The sequence below is a fragment of the Tursiops truncatus genome, chromosome 18, assembly GCF_011762595.2.
Source record: "Tursiops truncatus isolate mTurTru1 chromosome 18, mTurTru1.mat.Y, whole genome shotgun sequence".
Classification (NCBI taxonomy): Eukaryota; Metazoa; Chordata; class Mammalia; order Artiodactyla; family Delphinidae; genus Tursiops; species Tursiops truncatus.
This window is the reverse complement of record NC_047051.1, coordinates 9,500,015-9,521,085: the sequence shown is the minus strand read 5'-3', so window position 1 is coordinate 9,521,085 and position 21,071 is coordinate 9,500,015. Positions and strand designations below refer to the sequence as shown.

The window sequence follows — 21,071 nt, the reverse complement described above, 5'->3', positions numbered from 1 at the left end:
TTGAAGACACCTAGAAAGTGAGATTTCTCTGCTTCCTGTAGTCTTCCAGTCCCACAGTTTTTCAATCATGTCTAACCCATGAAGTAACCACATCTCCAAAGCGATGAAACTGACCTCAAATATGAGGACAGTTATCATGTCCAAGCATCATGGCTCCAAACTCTGACTTTTCCATGGTCAACAGAACAGAGTGTCACTAGGTTTGGTATATATTAAAAAAAAAAATCATGATATGCTACAAAGTGAATGGTCAGTTGTTACCTAGAGGTCACTGTGTAGAGGGTTTGCTGAGGATTGAAATAGAAGATGAACCTTTACTGGTTTTGTTTTGTAGAAGTTATGCTAATATTAGCCTTGTGGGGTAAAGATGGGCTAGGAAAAATGAAGGCCATGCCTCAAGCTTGGGCACTTTAGCACACATATGTCTGCTGATGAAGCATGTGGTCTTTTATGGAAGAGTCCTTAAGTGAAAGCAAGATTTCACCAATCAGAGACTAGCAGGCTCAGCTCTAGGTGCCCATTTCCCGCCCCCCAATACTAATTCTATTCCTGAATTCTCTGATGCAGTCACTTCTGAGTTGGGTGAAGCATTTTCTTGTTCTCTAAATAGAGCAATGTTTTGTGTGCCTTAGGAGAAAAACTACAGTTAGAATCTAATGCTTCCAAAGGATTTGAACAAGGTTTAGTTTCCCTGTATACCAGCCTCTTTCCTGATTATTGTACACATTTTTCATATGAGATCAATAGCACCTGAATCTTGACAGTAAAGGCCACCTTAAAAACTCAAAATATGTGTGGTATTTTAAAGAGCATCCTAGTTGTTTCAAAAACACGAACAATGTACAGCACTGCGAATGTTTGGTCTTAGCTACCATTACAAGAGAAGGGAGGGAGGGTGTGTGTGTGTGTGTGTGTGTGTGTGTGTGTGTGTGTGTGTAAAGTGATGGAAAAGAAAGTCTGGGACTCATTAAAAACTAGGGTTTTTAATAAGTTCTGAAGTCATTGAAGGTTGTAGCTGGCTGAGGTAGTTATCACTCAGTGCTGATGTTCCTGGGTTAGGATTACTGAGAGCATTATAGTAGAGTAGCTAATCTTTTGTGGCCAGTACTGCTTGCCTGTGTTGATAAGTATGATTAACAACGTTAGAAGCCAAATACATAGGCAAATGGCTTATAGCTGCCAGGAATGCTCATGGCCACCCATGCATCACAGCAAAACGAGAAACAAGTTCAGGATCCTAGTATGCCTGAGTCTTTTAGATAAGTATGCCTCCAAGTTCGGTTTTGAAGTTGGTTTCAATCAAATCCTGTAGAGCTCTTGTTAGAAAGCAGTCAGATAGGAGCCAAAAAGTGAGGAACGTGCTTTTGGTTTGCAAGGTTGTAAAAGGATGCTGCTCATGATAATTTCAGAATCTACTTTAGGTCTGCTTTTGTTCTGAAAATTCAAAGTGAACTTTAAAAAGATCCGAGACTTTTAATTTTTCTAGAAATTTCATTGCATGAAAATGCACATGCATCAAAAATTGCGTAATCCAATTTTTGATGGTAACCCTGAATAAAAGTCAAAACTCTAGGCTACATACAAATTGAGCGAGGCAATGATAGGTGACATAATCTTCAAAACAGTGGAAGAAATCCAGTTTAGAAAGTGATCAGCCTGACCTGTCATGTGAGCAGGGGCTTTGTTCCTCCAACTGCAGCTTCATTGTTGCTTCCATTAGCATCATAATTAAAGCAGGCCTCTGTGTTTCACCCAGGGATTCTGGATTTTTCCACCCAGAACTAAAGATAACACCATCTAAAATGTAAACCAGTATAATAAGGTTAAGGGTTGGTAAACAGTAGGAGTGAAAGGAAAAGACAAGCATGGGATTAGGGAAGACAATCCTGAAGCATACTGGTACCAGTTTCCAAGAGGCAAATCCATTCTTGCAGAATTGTCATGTACACTCTGCGTGAAGTTGGCATCGCCCCAGCAGGTAGTGTATACTTTCTGCCCTCCTGTTGACTTTCTCTGGTCTCAGCTGCTGAATGCCAGAACTTCGTATACCTTTCCTACCACGAGAGTGCCAAAGTAGGTTCCATTTCTTGGCAGCAGAAACCACAAGCCAGCTCTCTAGAGCCTCAGATTTGTAGGAAAGATGTTGCTATGATAAAGGTTCTTTTTTTCATAGCTTATATCCTTCTGAGCCTGCTTTTGTGAACAAAGTTATTCTTGCACCACATGATTTTGTTTTCTCCATTTTCAATACAACTTTTCAATGCACAGTCGACTTTTTGCTGACTTTTCCCCCTATTACTCCCTCTTTTTTTCTAGGTAATGTAAACCAAAAGTTTATAACTTTTGGAATTTTACAAATATTGAAGTAGAAATCCTACATGTACAGTGGAACATCACATAGATAAGGCAGTGCTGACATTTTTAAACTGTACCTGATGTGGAATTAAGTTCTTATCATTTGAATTCCATGTACAGTTGTCATTGCTCCTTCGGTTCATTCAGAGCCCAGCTGCTGCAGATGTGCAGTCAGGCTTTTATTATGTAATCTTTTCAGATAAAGAAAGTTAAAAAAAAAGAAAAATCAGAGTCAGTAATCCAAGTAGCCAAGCCAGTTACCTTGATTTGCTTCAAAATGAGAATATATCAGAGATGGGGGTAGATTGCTTCCACCTGAAAACATAACAGCTTCACAAAACTTTCCATGTTAAACAAGACTTACAACAAAGAAAAAATTTGTAATTTTATAATGAAAAGTAATTTTTCCCCAGAGAAAGAAAAGGGATTAACGGTAGTAGAAATTATATGATCTATCTATCTATCTATCTATATATATATATTTTTACCTGTTTAGGAATATTAAATGCTAGAAAAGGGATTTGGGGAGAGTTTGTTTTTAGAGCACAATATAAACTCGGGTTTGTTTGGTTTTCAACATTACCTGGAATGTTTGCTACTGAAATTGTGTTGGAGACACACACAGTATCCTGAGAACCTGAAAACCACAAGTTGCAACTTGAAAATGGGCTCCATGACCCCAGAGACTGTGGGAAGTCACAGAGCCCTCACTGTGCACGCCTGCTCCTGCCTGTGCCTGTCTGCAGGACCCCTGCAAACTAGCACGCGTTGCTGCTTGCTCATGCTCCGAGGACACGTGCACCCAAGCAACTCAATATCCAGATCCGGAAGTTCGACATTTCCATTGCCATAAGTAAGAGAAACTCAACAGTAGAAGGTGGTATTTATTTTCTGCTTAAAATGCAGTAGAAAAAAGGCAGGCATACTCCAGATACCTGTGTGCATGTTAGGAGGACAGTCTGTCACCTGCAGCAAGTAAAGGAATTGAATTACACTCAATTAATTTTTTAACTTATGAGTTCGTGTTTTCACTCATTCTTCCATCTATTCTTCCATACTGCCCAGGATGTAAAACTTAGGAGAGGAACAGAAGGGACAGGTCTGTCAAGTGACCCACCCAGAAAAGCACAGGCGTGTTTCTGACTCCATTCTGGAGAAGGGCTACTTCTTTGGTCTGGCCTCCCTGGTACCAGACTTTTGACTAAATAGTCACTGGGGTTCCATTGGATTAAGCCTAGTAGCTTTCTTATTGGTTCATCTGAAGATCTCCAAGACTGTTAAGTGAACAAAATAAGTCTTTGGATAATGCATATAATATGATTCTATTTATGTAAGAGTAATTATCTCATGGGTGTGCAGTATGGGTGTTATGTACATATATGTAGAAACATATGTGTGTATATTTTACACATATAAAATATGTGTATGTATATATTACATATACATAAAAAGTTATACATGTATATTACATATATATAAAGTTTGGAAAATAGACACTAAACTGTTAATAGTGATTACCTCCAGGGAGGGAAGTAGATTTAGGAGTTGGGGATATAAAAGGGACTTTTGTTTGAATTTTTAAAATGAGCATTATTTGGTGTAATTAAAATATTTTAAAGAAAAAATATTTAAAGTTTACTTTTATTAGTTATTAAAATGTATTAGATAGTCTTTGATTTTACTTTGTGAGGATAACAAAAATTTACTAAAAGCAAATGAACCTATACTGCAGGATGAGACCTTTATTTTCATATTATAATTATATTCATAGCATAAAGCAAATAATGTGTAGTACATTTCTTTTTTTTTTTTTTTTTTTTTTTTTTGGGTACACGGGCCTCTCTCACTGTTGTGGTCTCTCCCGTTGCGGAGCACAGGCTCCGGACGCGCAGGCTCAGCGGCCATGGCTCACGGGCCCAGCCGCTCCGCGGCATGTGGGATCTTCCCGGACCGGGGCACGAACCCGTGGCCCCTGCATCGGCAGGCGGACTCTCAACCACTGCGCCACCAGGGAAGCCCTGTGTAGTACATTTCTGATGTGTTTTTTCTAGTTTCTTTTTGCCAAGAAATTGGTGAATTACTTAGAATTCAAGATCTAAACCAGATATGACCAAAAGAAACATCTTTGTCCTGGGCTTTTTGGTCGAGCAAACTTTGAACTTTTGCTGACCTGTGGGTTCCATGCCCCATGCTGTCTTTATTAGTGAACAAAAATGGTCAGATTGGTCCTGCACAACTCTTAGGTTCTTTTTTGCCTGATAATGGTAGCCAAAGAAGAACTTTTGAGGCAAAAGAGGGTCAACTACTCTCCCCCAAACCTCACAACCAAGTCATACTGATAACTCAATGTAGGACCAAATTCTGTCAGGTATATAGACATTTATTAACAAGCAAACACCCTCCCCCAACATAAATCGATTGATGTAACTTGTGTGTAAGCTTCAAGGAGTCCCAGCTCTTCACTTTCCTTTTAGATGCTCAACCACAGCCTTACATAAAAGATTCAAAAGAGGCTTGAGGCAAACACCCAGATTCCAAAAACAGATTGTCTCACCCTTATAGCCTGCATCAGGCAAGCAGAATCTTCTAGAAGTCATGGCTGTGGAAGTGAGCTAAAATTATCAAATTGGTTGTGCACAACTCTTAGGTTCTTTTTGGTAAATAAGGGTGGCCAAAGAAGCAAGTTTTGAGTTAAAAGAGGATCAACTACTACTCTCACTAAAACCTTATAACCAAATCATACTGATTACATGTGTAGGACTATTTAGGGATTTAGACTAGGACATTATCACCAGAGGTGCAGGTAAAGGTCTTACTGGATTTTTACACCGAAATACTTTGAGCCAGTCTGTACTTCTGAACACCTTAAGTCCACCAAGCATGCTAGGCAACGTAACAATTTTCACCAGTTGAAACCCATTTTTGACACTCAGAATGGTAGCTGGAGATCGTTGATGGAGAGATGGTACCAGCAGGGTTTGTAACAGCCAATTCTGAAGTTCAGGCTCCCTGTTTAGAAAGCCAGCTAGATTGTCTCAGGCTTTGAATGCTTCATCAGATGCTAGCAGCACCGGGGTTATAGCTTTACCTAAATAACACACATGTAACATCAACCATATATACTCAAGTGCTTTAAAGTAAATTACAGGGCTTCCCTGGTGGCGCAGTGGTTGAGAGTCCGCCTGCCGATGCAGGGGACACAGGTTCGTGCCCCGGTCCAGGAAGATCCCACATGCCGCGGAGCGGCTGGGCCCGTGAGCCATGGTCGCTGAGCCTGCGCGTTCGGAGCCTGTGCTCCGCAACGGGAGAGGCCACAGCAGTGAGAGGCCCGCGTACCGCAAAAAAAAAAAAAAAAAAAAAACCTAAAGTAAATTACAGATGAGTACTGCAATTAGCTCTTCTTACAGAGGATTCTGTTTCTTGAATTGCAATTAATCAGATTCAACCCTTTAAGTGTAGTTGTATTCACCTATATTTTTAAATTCTCACTATGGAATGATAGATAACACCTATTGAATGTTTATGCCATGCTCTGTTCCCAGCATTTTACATATATTAACCCACTTAATCTTCACAACACCCTAAGAGTTGTACTGTTGTTATCCATTTAACAAGGAGGAATCTCAAGTAACTTGTCCATGCTCACACAGCTTGTACCTGGCAGAGTCAAGATTAGAACCCAGGCATCTGGGACATGAAGTTCAGTTTTTTCACTGCATGGAATAGAGAAAATACTCTAGACCATGAAGCCATACTGCCCTCACCAGCTGTGAGATCCTACTTTTAATTTGCTTTGCACAAATTCTGCCCATGAGGCAAATCGTCTGTATGTTAAGTTAGAAAGGCTCTTCCCATGATGTGCTGCATTCCTCTTTAGAGTCCCCATTTTCTCAGTATGTTTTCCTCTCTACGGAGCTGATGAGAAATGTTTAATCGTCAGGCCTGGCTCTGTGCAAAAAAGAAAACAAAATCCCCGAGGAGCCGTATCCATTCCCTTTTGGATCAATGCAGTGCCCTTTCAAACAACACACAGCTGCCACAGACCCCCGGGGTCTGCTGTTGAAGTTTCACACCCCTTCTGTGAGGCTGGACTTTACTTCTTGTATGTGATCATTAAAGATGTCTGTGGTTGAAAAGAAGGGAGTTGATGATTGAAGTATCAGTCCCTAGCTTAAGGATTACAAGACTGAGGACCAGCAGACCAGGCCTAATTATTATTGCTGTGCTCATGTATGCACTTGCTCTGTACTTACACCTGGGCATGGATATTGCTTGTGATGCTTAGCTGGCCTCTTATGCCCAGGGTTTGATAAAAATGGGAAGCTTCAGGTGTCGTGCCATTTGCTTTGCCAGCTGGTATAATCCTTAAAAACATTTTTGTCCAAAACATGGATGGTGTTCCTTTTCAATTACTGATTTGCCCAGGCACATGGGGATTGGGCTTTTGACCGTAAACATGGGCAGGGCTGGATTAGGCAGGTTTCTGGCATCTTCAAGTTGATGGTTGTGAGCGAAGCTGACACATACATAAGGGTAGGTTATACAGCGCACAGCCCTAGGCTGACCTGGTTCTGGGGAATACAGGTGCCAGTTTGAAAGTAAAATCCAAATCCTGAGGTCCCCACCCAGTACTCATTCCACTCCCCAATAGTTTCCTTCTTTTGCCATAAATTCACTTCTTGCCTACAACTTCTCTCTCTTCTACACATATTCCTTAACCACAGACAATCTGGTGCCTATCACCAGCCTATCTATATCAGCTTGCATCAGCTTTCCTGTAACTGCATATATATTTTAAATGCCTGCATATAGAAGTTCATTATATGAATGTACCTTAATTTATTTGTAAGTTCCCTATTGGTGGGCACTAGGTAGTTTGCAATCTTTGGCGATTACAAACAATGCTGAAATTAAAACTTGTATTTGTTTGTATATCTGTCTGCAAATATCTCCAGGAAAAATTGCTTAAAGTGGGATTTGCTTTGACTCATTTCCTTTGACTCTCTTACCTATGCAGCTGCCTCTAGCACCCTTCCTTTTTTTACCCTCATCCTCCAAGTTCGAATATTTATGACCTCTGGCTTAAATTATTACAATAGTCTCCTAAGTGGGTCAGTCTGCCTACCCTCTCCTTTATAATCCATCCTAAATATGGTTTCTAGATCTCACTGCTCAGATTATGTTACACTTATGCTCAAAAACTTCCATGATCGCTGATTGAACTTAGTATTCACTCCCCACACCCCCTCCCAGCATTCAAGACCATACCACGGTATGGTTCCTCCCTGTTGCTGGAGTCTCATACCCCATGGTTCTCCCACATGTTCCCTATGCTTCAGCAGAACCAGGTGGTTCACTATTTCTGGAGCTTGCCTTGCTCCTGTCTCTGTGCCTTCGAGCTCACTCTTCCTGTAGGAGTGTCCTTCTCTTTGAAGTGTCCTCCCTCATCTCTGCCCATGCAAATCCTTCCCAAACTTTAATGCTACCACCCTAGTCATGTTTTCTGGATTCTCCCACCCCCATTCCCTAAACTAGATGTGACCTTTTGGCCTTGAGCCCCCAGCTGCACTCTTCCTCTCCCCGCTGTTCTCATATCCTGTTTTGGATTGTAATCCTTCGTGCCATGGTAAACCTGCTGCTGGAAGCATGTATCTGAGGTGCCTAGTAGAATGCCTTGCACATTGTAGGTTTAAAAGAGTATTCATCAGGTTAGATCTTTGCAGTTGGCAAATTCTCTTACCCCAAACTGGTACCATTCTTCAGTTTGTGGGGAAGAGATCATACACCCAAAGCCATTATGAAAGTACATTAACTTTGCAGTGTATTTAGTTGAGAACTCAGAAACGCACTGGCAGTGAGGAAGCAGGCGGCGTAGGGGTAGGAGCACATCTCATCCGCCTTTCCTTACCGTTGGTGGCGTTCACAGCTGACCTTGACCCAGCCCACGTGCAACAGGGCTCCTCTGGATTTGGAAAGCTTCCTTCTTGCCAGCCATAGCAAACAAGGACTTTCATCCCCTATTAGGAAGAATTCACCCTAACAATCCCCGTACTTTCATTAAAGGGATGTTTACCAACATCGTGGTTCTTGACTCAGGCTCATTGTCAGCAGATGACATTCTCATGGGAGGAAGTGAGGAAGGGGAGATGGTTAGGGGTGAGTGTAGAAAGCTGGACCAGATCAGGGGTCCACAAACGAAGCTCCTCTCTTTCCAGTGACCCAAAAAGCCTCTTTCCCTACAAAGCCCAACCTCACATTTGACAGAACTGGAAGGACACACAGGTAGTCTCAGCCTTGAAGAACCAGATTTTCCAACTTCAACCATGGGCTTCTCATAATCATCTACAGTTCCTCCTTTACAGTGAGTGGCTCTATCTAGCTCGGTTTCTCATTTATTCAACAGACACCAATTGTGTATGTCCCTGCTCTTAAGGGACTCACAGACACATGACAGATGACAGTTCCAGGATTCTTCTGTGAAAATGTGGAAGGAAAACTAAGGTTTCAGACTTACTACTCAACCCCACTCTGACCTATGCTCACCATGTATGCCCTCACGATAGAGTTCAGATGTTCAAAATCTGTTACTGTTATCCTCAGCATGCACTTTATACCCTGCACTTTATTCCCAGAATTTTTTATCTTTAGCTTTCCTTATCACAGGCAGTGGTATTTTGTTTGGTACCATCCTTTGCCAGATTAAATATTTATACTTATTTAATATTCTCTCTGTTGTTGAAAAGAACAATACAAAAGTTGAATAATAACAACACAGTATTTTATCATCTTAATTTAATTTTGAAATCACCTGTCAGGTCTCCAGAGCTTTACTCTGTGCTTTTCGTGTTCAAGGACACTGTTCAAGAAACAAAACCGAGACTTGAATCCAGTCTTCTGACTCTGGATCCTAGTGCAGTCTTCAAATCCTTAGCCTGGTTTTAGTAGCGCTCACATAGCTATTTGCAATAAATGTGCAGCCTTTCTACCTGATAAGGTTTGACTACTGTTGACTGTGCAGAATATGTAAGCCTAAAAATGCACGCTGTGTGCTAAAGATTGGCGAAGCAGACTGGTGTTGCACAGTCAGCTCTACTTGGTAGAGCAGTCTTCTCTCATCTAGAACCTGAAATGCATCCCATACCTTCTCTTGATTCACCAAGTTCATGGTAGTATAAATATCAGCCAGTCCTGTCGCTTAGGGGGTGTAATGTCATCTGAATGTGAATAATGACCTCTGTTTTAGGATAGAAAGGTACAAGTACACCAATTTTATAATGTCCTATTTTGGTGCTTTTTCTTTTTCCATTTTCTCCCTGGAATCAGTTTTCATAATTTTAACATGTTAAAAATTATTCCGTCATGGGTGCATGCTTGCGTGTGTGTGTGTGTGTGTGTGTGTGTGTGTGTGTGTGCGTGCGTGTGTGTGTTTCAGTCATGGGCATCTTCTTTTGAGTGTCATTACATAGAAAAACCTAAGCCTGGTTAAAATGCTTCCTCCTGTCCTGTGAAGTTTCAGGCCATGTTACCATGGGATTTGTTATATAACCTACACACTTGGCACTGGCATGGGGGGACCTTAGGCAAGGATCACCCTCCCTCCCTTGGTTTGTGACAGACTGGCAGCTTTTTCCTCTAGTATGTGCCATAGCTACAGAGCCAGATTTTAAGGAGAGGATTTATAGGAAATCCAGCTGTGAGTTTTCGTTTTTTTCTCTTAGAGCTGGAGGCGGGACCAAGACCAACCTCAAACCAGGCACACCATTGATCAGGCTAGAATGATGTGGAACAGTCTCACAGACAACAGCTAAGCACAGGGGAAATATTAGCTGGCAGAGATAACGAACAGGAAACACTCAGTGACAGATGCACCATCTGTCAGTTTCGGAGAAGCGATTTTCAAGAAAGCAGAAAATGAAATGAAGAAGAGAGTGGTTTTGTTTCAAAGGTACAGCACAGCCTAAGGACGTTTTAAACAAAGTGAGTTTGTATTCCATAGAAGAGGTTCTGGCGCTGGGTAAGACAACAGTTACTTCCTATTTGTACTGAGAGTTTTGTTATTGATACATAAAGTTTTCTTTGTGGTGTACTTGATATTTAGAAGGACAATCTTTTAACAAGAACTTGATTTAAAATTTAAAGCAGTGCCTCTCATTTTAATTTTTCACTTTAAAAACATTTGAAAGTTACAGTAAGATACTTATTTACTCTTATTTAACCTCAGAGAATTGCTTTTATCTCAGTTAGACTATAGATATTGATATCAGACTTTTTTCTTATTTTTTTGAACTGTGGGCAAAGTTACCTGTATTTTTCCTCAAAGGCAATTTAGTGAGAAAGTACCCATCTCTCAGATTTAAGACGCTGGCAGAAAATGCTGTCTATTGGATATTTAGTTCCCTGAGATCGGTTACATAAATAGCCATGAATATGACCTAAACTTCTACATGCTTTTCCTAATAATGTTATTGTGTTGACATAGTTTTTAAAGGAGGCTGCTTCTGGATCTTCTTTATAAGCTGCCATATAAAGCAATTCTGCTGTGTATGTTTAATACATTTCCAAACGTGTTCATTTTAAAACAAAGTTGGACTTGTGCTGTTTGTTGTTGTATTTTACATCTAAGAGGTCTGCATTTGATGCCACAGGTCGTATGTTTTATTAGTCTGGGATTGGTCTAATTCTGAAGAGATCTAAAGCAGTGATTTGGAATGATAAGCTTATGAGAGCAATAGCAAAAAGTTTTGAGGTGGATCACAGGAGCCCCTGTATTAGAAAAAGGCAATTCTCTTACAATTTACACAGTCAAAAAGGGACTTATTTTGCATCTGCGTTAGCAAGCTCTCTAGTCCAAACCAGAAGTGGAAGCACTGGCTGTAAGCTTGCAAAACCACTCAGTGTTATGGCCCAATATGGATGTCAGAACTTTGTAGCATGTGTGGGAAAATGGCTGCAGTCCAACGTCTGGAATCATTTATCTTCTGGGAGAGTCTAGAAGACAACTGTTTTATGCATTTTACAGAAATCCTTGCTGATTGATTTCATTTACATAGAGCAACGCAGTGACTGATGGTGGAGCAACTACAAGTGGGGGAGAAGTATTGATCTATTTCTGCTTTTCCTGACATCCAGGTCTCATTAGTGTTCCTGGCACCTTTGAATGAGATTGTGCCATTACGAGCAACCATATTGTTTCTACAGGGCCCTTTCCACGCATTTCATCATAAATGCCACATTGATGTCTTTTCTTACTGGGGGAGTCAGAAACTGAAAGTTGAACATTTTGTCTTACTGTCTTTTCAGAAGTCTAACCTGTTTCCTATAATCTAGATTTGAAGAATGAGAGGAAGAAGATATCAGTAGGCAGGGTTCTCCGTAGGCTCACTGCAACTTACGCAGTCATTTAGAAATGTGTGCGAGATGGTCTCTCTGAAATTCTGGAACATACTCTTCCTGATATCTAGACTCGTATCTGTGTGTGAGGGAGGGTATCAGATACGCCAGCCAGTATATTCTGCGAGAGCTAAACTCACATGTGCTGACATATGCTGACGTGTGACAGGGTAGCATCCAGACCTGTTTTTCTAATGTGGGAAAGAATATTTGCCAATTTCTGACAATACCCATGTCAAACCTGATGAAGACGTTTTGAATTTATTTCAAGGACCAAGGTAACAGTCAGAAGCCTTGGATTTTCAGCCACTACCCTATGCTGCCTACTGTGGCAACCTTGAGGAAGAGAGCTAACCTTTTAATAAATCAGTTTCACTGCTTAAAAATATAGTGAATAAGTCTAGCCATCTCTTTGACTTCCAGAGACATTTCAAATGTCAGCAATATATTTATAATGTGTCTTGCACTGTTAGTTTTTAGTATGTATGTCATTTTTAAAGTTGCCTCTGTTTCCTTAGACTGAAAAAAGCTGAAAAATTCTGGGTCACTGAAAACAAGATCCTATAATCTTACACAGTAGTACTTTTGTTGGCAGCAGCCTACTCTTGAAGGTACTTGTACTCATCTCTTTTCTCTATGTGGAATTATCCTTTGATTTTCTCATCACAATTCCTGGCATTGGGAAATACCAGGAATTCCCTCAAATAGGTTGAAGTTGTAGAAGTTGGGCTAAAATTGGTGCAGCACTGCTTTGATCTAGTATGTTTATATATAATTTTTTAAAGTTCCTAATATAAGGAAATGGATGGTAGTGCAAATTAAGTTACCTAATATTTTCTAACATGTTATGTATACATATACACCATATTTAAATAAATACATGCTTATCTTCACATAAGGTATAGAGATATGTCTATAGAGAGAGAAAGAGAGAGGAGAGCATCTTTCCAAAATATTCTAATAAAAACAACAGTATATACAATATTAAAAGTAAAAGATAGGAGCCATTAGTGTGTTTTCATTTTAAACCATTTTCATTTGAAGTGATAAACATGATAGCAGGTTAATATAGTGCAAACAGCATCAGAAGTCAGAAGTCAGACCTGCCAGTCTCAGCGGCCAATACGCCACACTCCAAACAAAACCATCCCCCTGGGCACCATTCACTGAGTTGTTGAAGCACAGCTGCCCACACTCAACTGTGTTGACCTTGGGCAAGTCACTTAACCTCACTGACTCGTAGTTCTTCTGCTGCAATATGAGAATAACAATGTATGAGAAAAAAAAAATGTATAAGAATGTTTACCTTACCACATAAGGTTGTTGTGGAGGTCAAATGGCATAATATGTGTGAAAACGCTTAGAAAACTTTAAAGTCACTTGTTCGCTTCCTGGAATATTCCTTTCCTCTCTTCCTTAACAAATCCTGCTCATCATTCAGAGGCTTCTCTTGACCCTCTTCTGATCTCCTCCCTCTTTCAAACCCCTAGAGCCCTTCATGGAGAGAACTAATCAGTGTACCATCATGTACCTCCTCCCCCTCCCACCGATTTGACCCTGACGCTTCCACACCTCCATGCTCCGCTCATTCCAGTCCCGGTCTCCACTAAATACTTTCTCTACTACTTTTTATCGTTCTTTTCATCCTCCAGAGCAGCTTTAAACATTACCAGCCTTTGAAGCCTTCCCTAATATTCTTCCTCCGTAGAGTCAGGAGCTGCTTCGTTCATGGTTCCCATAGTATAAACTTCTGATGGAGTTCTTATCTTCTACTTCATTCTTTATTTACATATCTCTCTCCCTTTGTAGGCTCCTCAGAGACAGGGAAAACTCCATGTTTCTTTGTTTCCCTGGTGGTTACCATAGTTTCTCATACGTGGTTGGTGTTCAAGCAATGTCTGTTGAATGAATGAACAACATTATACAGAATGTACAACTGTACACAGAATACAGTCTTTCTGTATCTTTCTGAAAATATTATCTAGTTCGTGGTACACTATAATCACACACCTTTTGGGACAGAGTCTGGGTACCCATTTGTGTGTCTGGAATAATTTGACCATTAGAGTGTAATAGCATATAGACTGTTTTAGGCTGGAAAAACTGTGTATGCCATCACCAGTAGACAAATGGTTAACCTACTAGTCCTATCTAAGCCCTGCTAATTACACTTAGCTAGCTAAAAATTGAAACTGTCAATCAACTGTCTCTGTTTGGAGAGAGCCTTGATTTATCTGTGGCTAGATATGTTTTAAAAAGAACATATAGCCATCTTTTTGAAAAAGCAGTTTGGCCGCATTTATCAAGACCCTCTCATCCAGTAAATCCGCTTCTAGGAAATTATCCTAAGGAAGTGGTTTAAAAAAAAAAAACAACTAGATAAAGCCTTCTGAACAAAGATAGTTAACATGATATTATTCATAAATAATATGAAAAATGGCAAATAAGACACTGGCATTGTTTTAATCATAATAAAGTTTTTAATAATCAGGGGGTTGCCTGATCAATTATATATAATTGTATTGACCTCAATGCTGCCTTTTTTACATTCTTTGCAAAGAACCAGGGTATACTTGAAGTAATCAAGTTTCAACTTCTTACCAGGCTTCCAATTTTACCATTTTTCCTTTTTTTAATTTAGAAAATGTTGAAAATAAGGTAACCTTTGAGGCCAAAGTTTTAAAACTCTCTAAGGAAACAATAATCTTAGCATTCGGAGAGGCCTAAAAAGCCTGTCTTATCCATTTTTATTAAAAAAATAGACTGTGACTGACAGAGATGGAAATTCTAATGGTTGAACTGTTTTGTTCAACTGATTTTAAAAACAGTTAAGAAGGGAAAACTTGAGTCTACGTGTTAAATGACTCTGAGGAAAACTATGTAAATTGTGGAAGCTTTTTATAATCCCTCATTTAATCTCCTTTTACAGGGAATAACTGGCAGAAGTAAAGCCATTTTATCATAATAGTTTCTGCAAGTTATATCAGGAAAAACCACAGGAATACTGGAAATAATCTTCTATCAAATCAGGGTGGTGTAGTCAGTTGAACACTGAGCTGAATTAGAAGCACCACTCTCTGTGTTACAGCCTCCCCAATAAATTGGTCAGGGGGCCTCACTGCTGAGATCTACCGTCCATCGCTTGCCTCTTTGTTCAAGAGGGAGGGTTTTCTTTTTTCATTTCTTGGGATAATCCTTGAAATGCATCCCCACTAATAATGCCACTCCCTGGTAAAGAAGCCAGAGCAAAGGGCTGCTGGTGGGTGGAACGTTTCCGTAGTGGGCCTGGCCATCTTGTCTTAAAAGGGCAGAGAAGCATGTGACTTGTTTAAAGACATTTCTAAATGGTCCTGTTGGGCATACTGCCCAATAAGTAAGGCAAGTCCCTGCTTCAGAGCGCTCGCTGTGTAAATGGTGAAGGAATGCCAGCTTCAAACATGAATACAAACACAGGAATACGTAGGCAAATAAATCCCCTCTCGGGCTGCGACCAAGCCCAGGAGTAATGTTAGAGCGTCAGGTCGGGGGTGGAGGGAGCCGAGGAACGTGAAGTCCTGGGGGGTTTACCTTCCAGGAAATCTAAATCTTCATAATCAGGAAAGCTCTTTGAAGTGGCCTCCTTCCTGGTCAAGTTGTGAAAGAGTGAGGAGAAGCACCTTCCCGGGGCTGGTGTGGTAGTTTATGCCTTGGGAGTGGCTTGTACACACAGGGGTGAAGGTGGTGGGTTTTGTAGCCTGAGCTGAGCCAAGCTGGTTGTCTGAGCTAGAGGTGAATGAGAGAGCCAGCTGCTCGAATCCCCAGCCCAGGGAGCTCTGACAAGACGCCAAGGAAGGGCCTGAGGGCAGCCAGCAAGCCAGAGGGGAGGGAGTTCAAGGCGGGAGTACCCTTCCCCTTCAGCCTCAGCAGAGGGGCCTCCAGGAGACCCGTTACTAGTTCTCTACTCCCCACAAGAGAACAATGATTTAGAACAATCTCCTGAGAACTACTGTTCTTTCCACATGTGCTTATTATCCTGTATACTGGACCGTTTGTACTGGGCCTGGCCAGGGAGCAGCTATATACATTACGGACAGGCCTGGGGAGGAGAAACCCAGCAAGCAGATGAGATACCCTTGAATTAACCCTAAATTACTCCACGAACAGAAGTAATCCTTATGTAACATGGAGGCATTCTGACTGGTTTTCTTTGGGCCTTGCAAATACTTGAATAAAACCACAAAATGGTTAAACAACACTAGTGGGTACTCAGTTTAAATAAAAGCAGTTTGTTTTTAGCTGAGGATCAAACTCCAAATTAAGTGACCTCTCTGTGCCAGGCATTACAGCAGAGAGAAATAAGATATCCATAGCTTTAGAGTTTACTGTTAAAGTTTCCTACTTTACGATGGTTTAAGCTATAATTTTCTTTTTCTTTCAGTCTCCCTGACATCCACTGATTTGGTATTGGTGTATTACTTCTATAAAGGATCTAAATGCCTATCTTACTACAATTCTCTTGTCTCAAAATCCACAGCTAGTGACATTGTGTATTTCATTTCAACAAACATTTATTGATAAACTACTACATGTGAGAAACTGTGAAAAGAAGATGGGCCTATAATGCCTGTTCGAGGATGTTATAGTCCCATCTTGGGGGCAGATATGGACACAATTGGAGGGGGAATGACTTTTATACTAATTAGAGTCATAAGGCAATGCACTATGGAGCACACGTTTAAATCTAATTGGAAGAATGGGAAAGCTTCGTGGACAATATGGCATTTGAGCATGGCCTCGAAACACCAATAGATGTTAGTTGAGGGCAAAGTAGGAAACAGATATTCAGAGACAAAAGGATATATGTCAGAAAACACGAAGACTTTAAAGTGTTGTATGTGTTCAAGAATGAATACAGGGTCCCCCAGCGTGCCCAGCATGACTAGACTTCAGGGTGTATGGGGAGACAGCTGCATCAGGAAATGGGGCTGGAAAGGCAGATTGGGGCTAGGTCTTTGAAGGCTTTTAGATACTATTTCATAAACCATGCATGGCTATTAACAATTTATGAGGAGACTGGTGATTTTTAACTCGTAACCTAAGAGGAATGTTCTGGTAAAAGGGTAGATTGGAGAGGAAGCAGTGATACCATGTATAGGTCCATCCACAACCCATATCCCTCCATTCAGTCAGCAAATATTAATTGGGTACCTATTATGCGGCAGGCCCAACTTTAGGCTATGGGGATACAGCAATAAGCAAAACAGGAAAACAGAGTTCTTGCCCTCATGGAGTTTGTGTTCTAGTGGAGAAGACATACAGCGAACAACATAAACAAACAATGTTTATTTTAGTGTCAACTGATAAGGAGAATGAATACAACAGGGTGAGATGGTATGAATGTGAACAAAAAGGGCTAAGTTTTGTGAAAAGGTGGCTGTGAAGGCCTCTTGAAGAAGTGATTTGAATGAAGACACGAAGGAAGGAGAGTGAAAGAGGGCATCTGTGGATTCTGAGGCAAGAGCATGTCAAATGGAGAAAACAGAAAAAGGCAGAGGATCTGGTGCAGATGAGCCTGGGGTGCTTAAGAGTTGACTGTCTGGTTGAACCAGTGTTGGGCAGAAGAAGGAGGGTAAAGGGGAGATATTTCAACAAAAGCATCCTTCTGTGACTGGTGGGTTTGATTAATGAGGAAGAGGTCAAAGACAACTTGGCAGAGGGGGAGCGTGGGTTTACACCAAATGACTCAGGTCCAAATATTTGGTGTTAAGACAGCTTTGTAGGATGGTCTTGATGACCTCATCAAAGGAAGAGGTAAAATCAGCCAAGAGTGAGTAAATAGCATGGGATGAGGGCTGGGAACTGGTAATCAGTGGCAAAGTTTTGCACTAGCTGCTGAGAGGAACAGAAAAGAACCTTAACTGGGTGTGAATATAAGGATTGATGAACAGTGTTTTTAGCTTAACTGTGGCTTGTTTGTCTGTTTGGCAAACATGTAGTAGCACTTACTTTGTGAGTAGCACTGTATTGAATGCTGAACATACGGAAGAGGAATGTGCTCACAGACAGAGAGGAAAGAGAATATTTCTAAATATATAAAATTTGTTCCTTTATCAGATTGGAGAGAATGAGGTAGCATAATATTTAAGTTCTCTCAACAAGCCCACTCACGATACAAACACATTGTATTGGGCTGATTCTTAAGAGGTCCATATTAAAAAACAAAAAAAAACTAAAAAAACTTTCTGTCCCCTCTTCTATAGAGTTGATTCAATTAGACCCAAATAATTGTATTTTTCAATAATTAGCCCTGCCTAAATCTGTCTGTAAAACTGAGTTTCCAACCAAGGTGCTTTGAGGTGCATCTCATGGGACATGGGTATGCTCTGAATGGGTTTAGGTCCGCTGAAGATACTAATCCCCCCAGCCCTTGGGCTGGCTGAGCAGGGCCTGGGGTAGCCAAAGGCCCCATCTGATAACCTTGGGCCTCCAGCAGCCTAGCCTGGTCGTTTATCCCAGCGTGCGGTACAAATGCAGCATGGGCCATGTTGTGCAAAACTGGTAGGGAAGCATGCAATCAGTGTGCCTGACCCATACTCACATTCCCTAGCACAGTGGCCACACAGTCTTTTGAATGTATACGCCTATCAATAACAAGATTTTGAGCAGTATTTCCAATATAGCTCTCTGTATTTTCTGTATTTTGGGTGTTTTTTTGTTTTTCTTTTTTTTTGGCGGCACCGCTCGGCTTGCGGGATCTTCGTTCCCCGACCGGGAATTGATCTCAGAGCCATGGCGGTGAAAGCACGGAGTCCTAACCACTGGACCGCCAGGGAGCTCCCTGTATTTTGTAAGTTATATACATGTTCCACTATCACTAACTATCTCAAGTCATAAAGGCCAGAGTTCATCAACAATTACATACATCTTCATTTCAAACAATCTTCCAGACAATTTTAATCATTCCAGCTGACTTCTTGTCTGGTCTGAACATATTTTCATTGTCCTTACCTTGTAGATGTGACTGCTATAGCCCTAGTACTATAGTAGGGAAATTTCCCTAGTAGGGAAATTTCAGCATTGTCACCTTCTCGCTGACAACTTGTGCTGGTAATTAATGTCATCTTCTCTTCATGTTTTCTCTGCAAGAGTCTTTTTAAGTCACTTCTCCATTTTGTGAGGGTTAGTTTGGTTAAAAGTAAGCAATGTATTCCACATATTTTCTCAATCGGGTACATGTGTGCTGCAGTACATAGTGACACATGGCAGTACTGAAAATGTGCATGTACCTATAATGACCAGTGTCCTCCCATAATACTCTATGACCCCCACCCTCCCTCAGAAACCACCAGCAGGCTTGCATCATAAGTGAGGGCACCTTGTATCAAATCCTGATATTGAATCCTGGCATAACAATTTATTTCTTAAAATATCTAAAAATACTTAAATAAAATATTTAAAAATAAACACAAATAGAAATTTCTAATGTATTCATCTGCCTCCTATTTTGGAGACCATTTCCCTTGTGCCCTGTAAATATTCATCACCCCTTTCCTTAGCCTAATGACAGAAGCTGTTAGTTATTATGTGCTTCTCATCTGCCAACCACACTATAGATATCATCTGATTTCATCCTCACAGCCATCCTTTGAGGCAGGACTATTATCTCCATTTTACAGATGAAAAAACTGAGGTTTGGAGAGATACAGTTAACTTGTCCAAGGGGCATTGCTTGTAAGAAATGGGCAGATTTGAAACATAAGATCTTTCCAATCTGAATTACTGCCTTCCTTCTCTTAGGGCTGGGGTAATTTGCAGTCTTGTGTCCAAAGAACTTAGTCCTAAAAAATAATGAATTTGGAGTTCTCAAGACACTCTTTGGGGTAATACTGATGTGGGTGCTAAGTGTCTGTTTCTCACCTTAAATTGTAGCACCATTATGCCTGGTTTGTATCCATGCCACAAATCTAGTTGCTATAGCATCCTTCATATTAGGAAAATATTTGTCAGCTCCAGGTGGCTGGAACACCAGACAGGCTTGCTGATAGTTTAGTGAATAGGAACAATGATTTGGCAAGTTATGGGGTAGTAAGCTGAGAGAAAAACAAAGTCTCCAGGGACTCTGAGGAAGTAGGCCAAAGATTTTCACATTGTATTTCCACCACTACACAACTTCAAGTTTAGTCAGCTGGGTTAGAGAGAGAGGCTATATCTGCAAAGACGAAATTGGAGGCTCCTGAAATAGCATTCCTTCCTGTGGGTTCATTTTTTGCCTTAGAATAAAATACGTTGTCCTGGTAAAATTAAGTTGCCATACCCAAAGTGGTGGCAGGGTTAGTCATTTTAATTGTTGGTCATTGATTTAAATCATCTCCTTACTCATAATTCATTCTCCTTGAACATGATTATATCCAGATAATGTTCTCTTCCAGTAAGAAGGGAAGAACAAAGGAAAATAAATAAAACACAGTTTACTCGAATCTCATTAAAGTTCTTGCACAAGAAGTGAGAAAGCATGGGAAAATATGAGTTCTTTTATAAAAACAAGTTTTTCCTTGAAGTCACTACAAGATTGCAGTTCACATAACATATTGGTATGTGTATACGTTTTTACAAGGGGGGGCTATGTCACCAGAAAAATGTGAATCAAAGTCTCTGTCGTCATTTTTTTTAAATGACTAACAGCATATGTAATATCCTTTTTAAAAAGTAGTTTATCATTTATTTCTCATTTAAAAAAAAAATCCATTTTCACTTTCTCCAAAGAAGCCCATATCTGGGAATTGAGAACCATCTTTCTTTCTATTTTAATTCTTAACTATTTTGAATTTACCCAATATTCTTCCCCAAACTAACAAAGCATTATAGGTTTGAAAAGTTTTCCGCTAACAAGCATACGAACTATAATTTATAGTAAAGTAACTTCATTCTATGTTATATCTTTAACGTGATGTTTAAGCACTTTTGAACCTAAAACAAATGCTCATTAACCTATTTTATGTATTCTTACCATAAAAGAATCTACATTTACAAGATACATAAATCGGGGGTGTTTTGTGTGTTAAGATACAGTCAAAACACTTTTTTAAAGTGAAAAAGTTAGTCTCCTTAGTAAACTGGATTTCACAGCAGAATATTTCCAGAATGAAATATTAATTAACCTTCCATATTTAAGATTTATTTACAAAAGTTCATTTAACACATAATTTTAAGGTAATACTTAACATTGTTTTTTGACAATCTTAACTGTTTTAAAAAGTGAAGTATATTTATGGTTCAAAAATCATAAAATTTTAATTTATTTATTGGTAGTTATCAGGTTATTAGGCATGGGCGGTGTTCATTGCCCT

At 40.2% G+C, this 21,071-nt stretch overlaps 1 protein-coding gene across 7 annotated transcripts in view; it reads left to right on the top strand.

Annotated features, from left to right (window-relative positions):
* Positions 1-21,071, top strand: part of STARD13 (StAR related lipid transfer domain containing 13) — a 221,572-nt gene that overhangs the window by 108,400 nt on the left and 92,101 nt on the right. The window contains exon 1 of one of the 7 annotated variants that reach the window (XM_073795040.1): positions 10,106-10,300. The exons of 4 other annotated variants lie outside the window; for them this stretch is intronic. The gene's annotated coding sequence lies outside the window, so the exon portion shown is untranslated. Of the gene's footprint in view, positions 1-10,105; positions 10,370-21,071 lie in introns of those variants that run through there. 2 more of the 7 variants (XM_033843567.2, XM_073795038.1) reach the window with 2 other exon arrangements.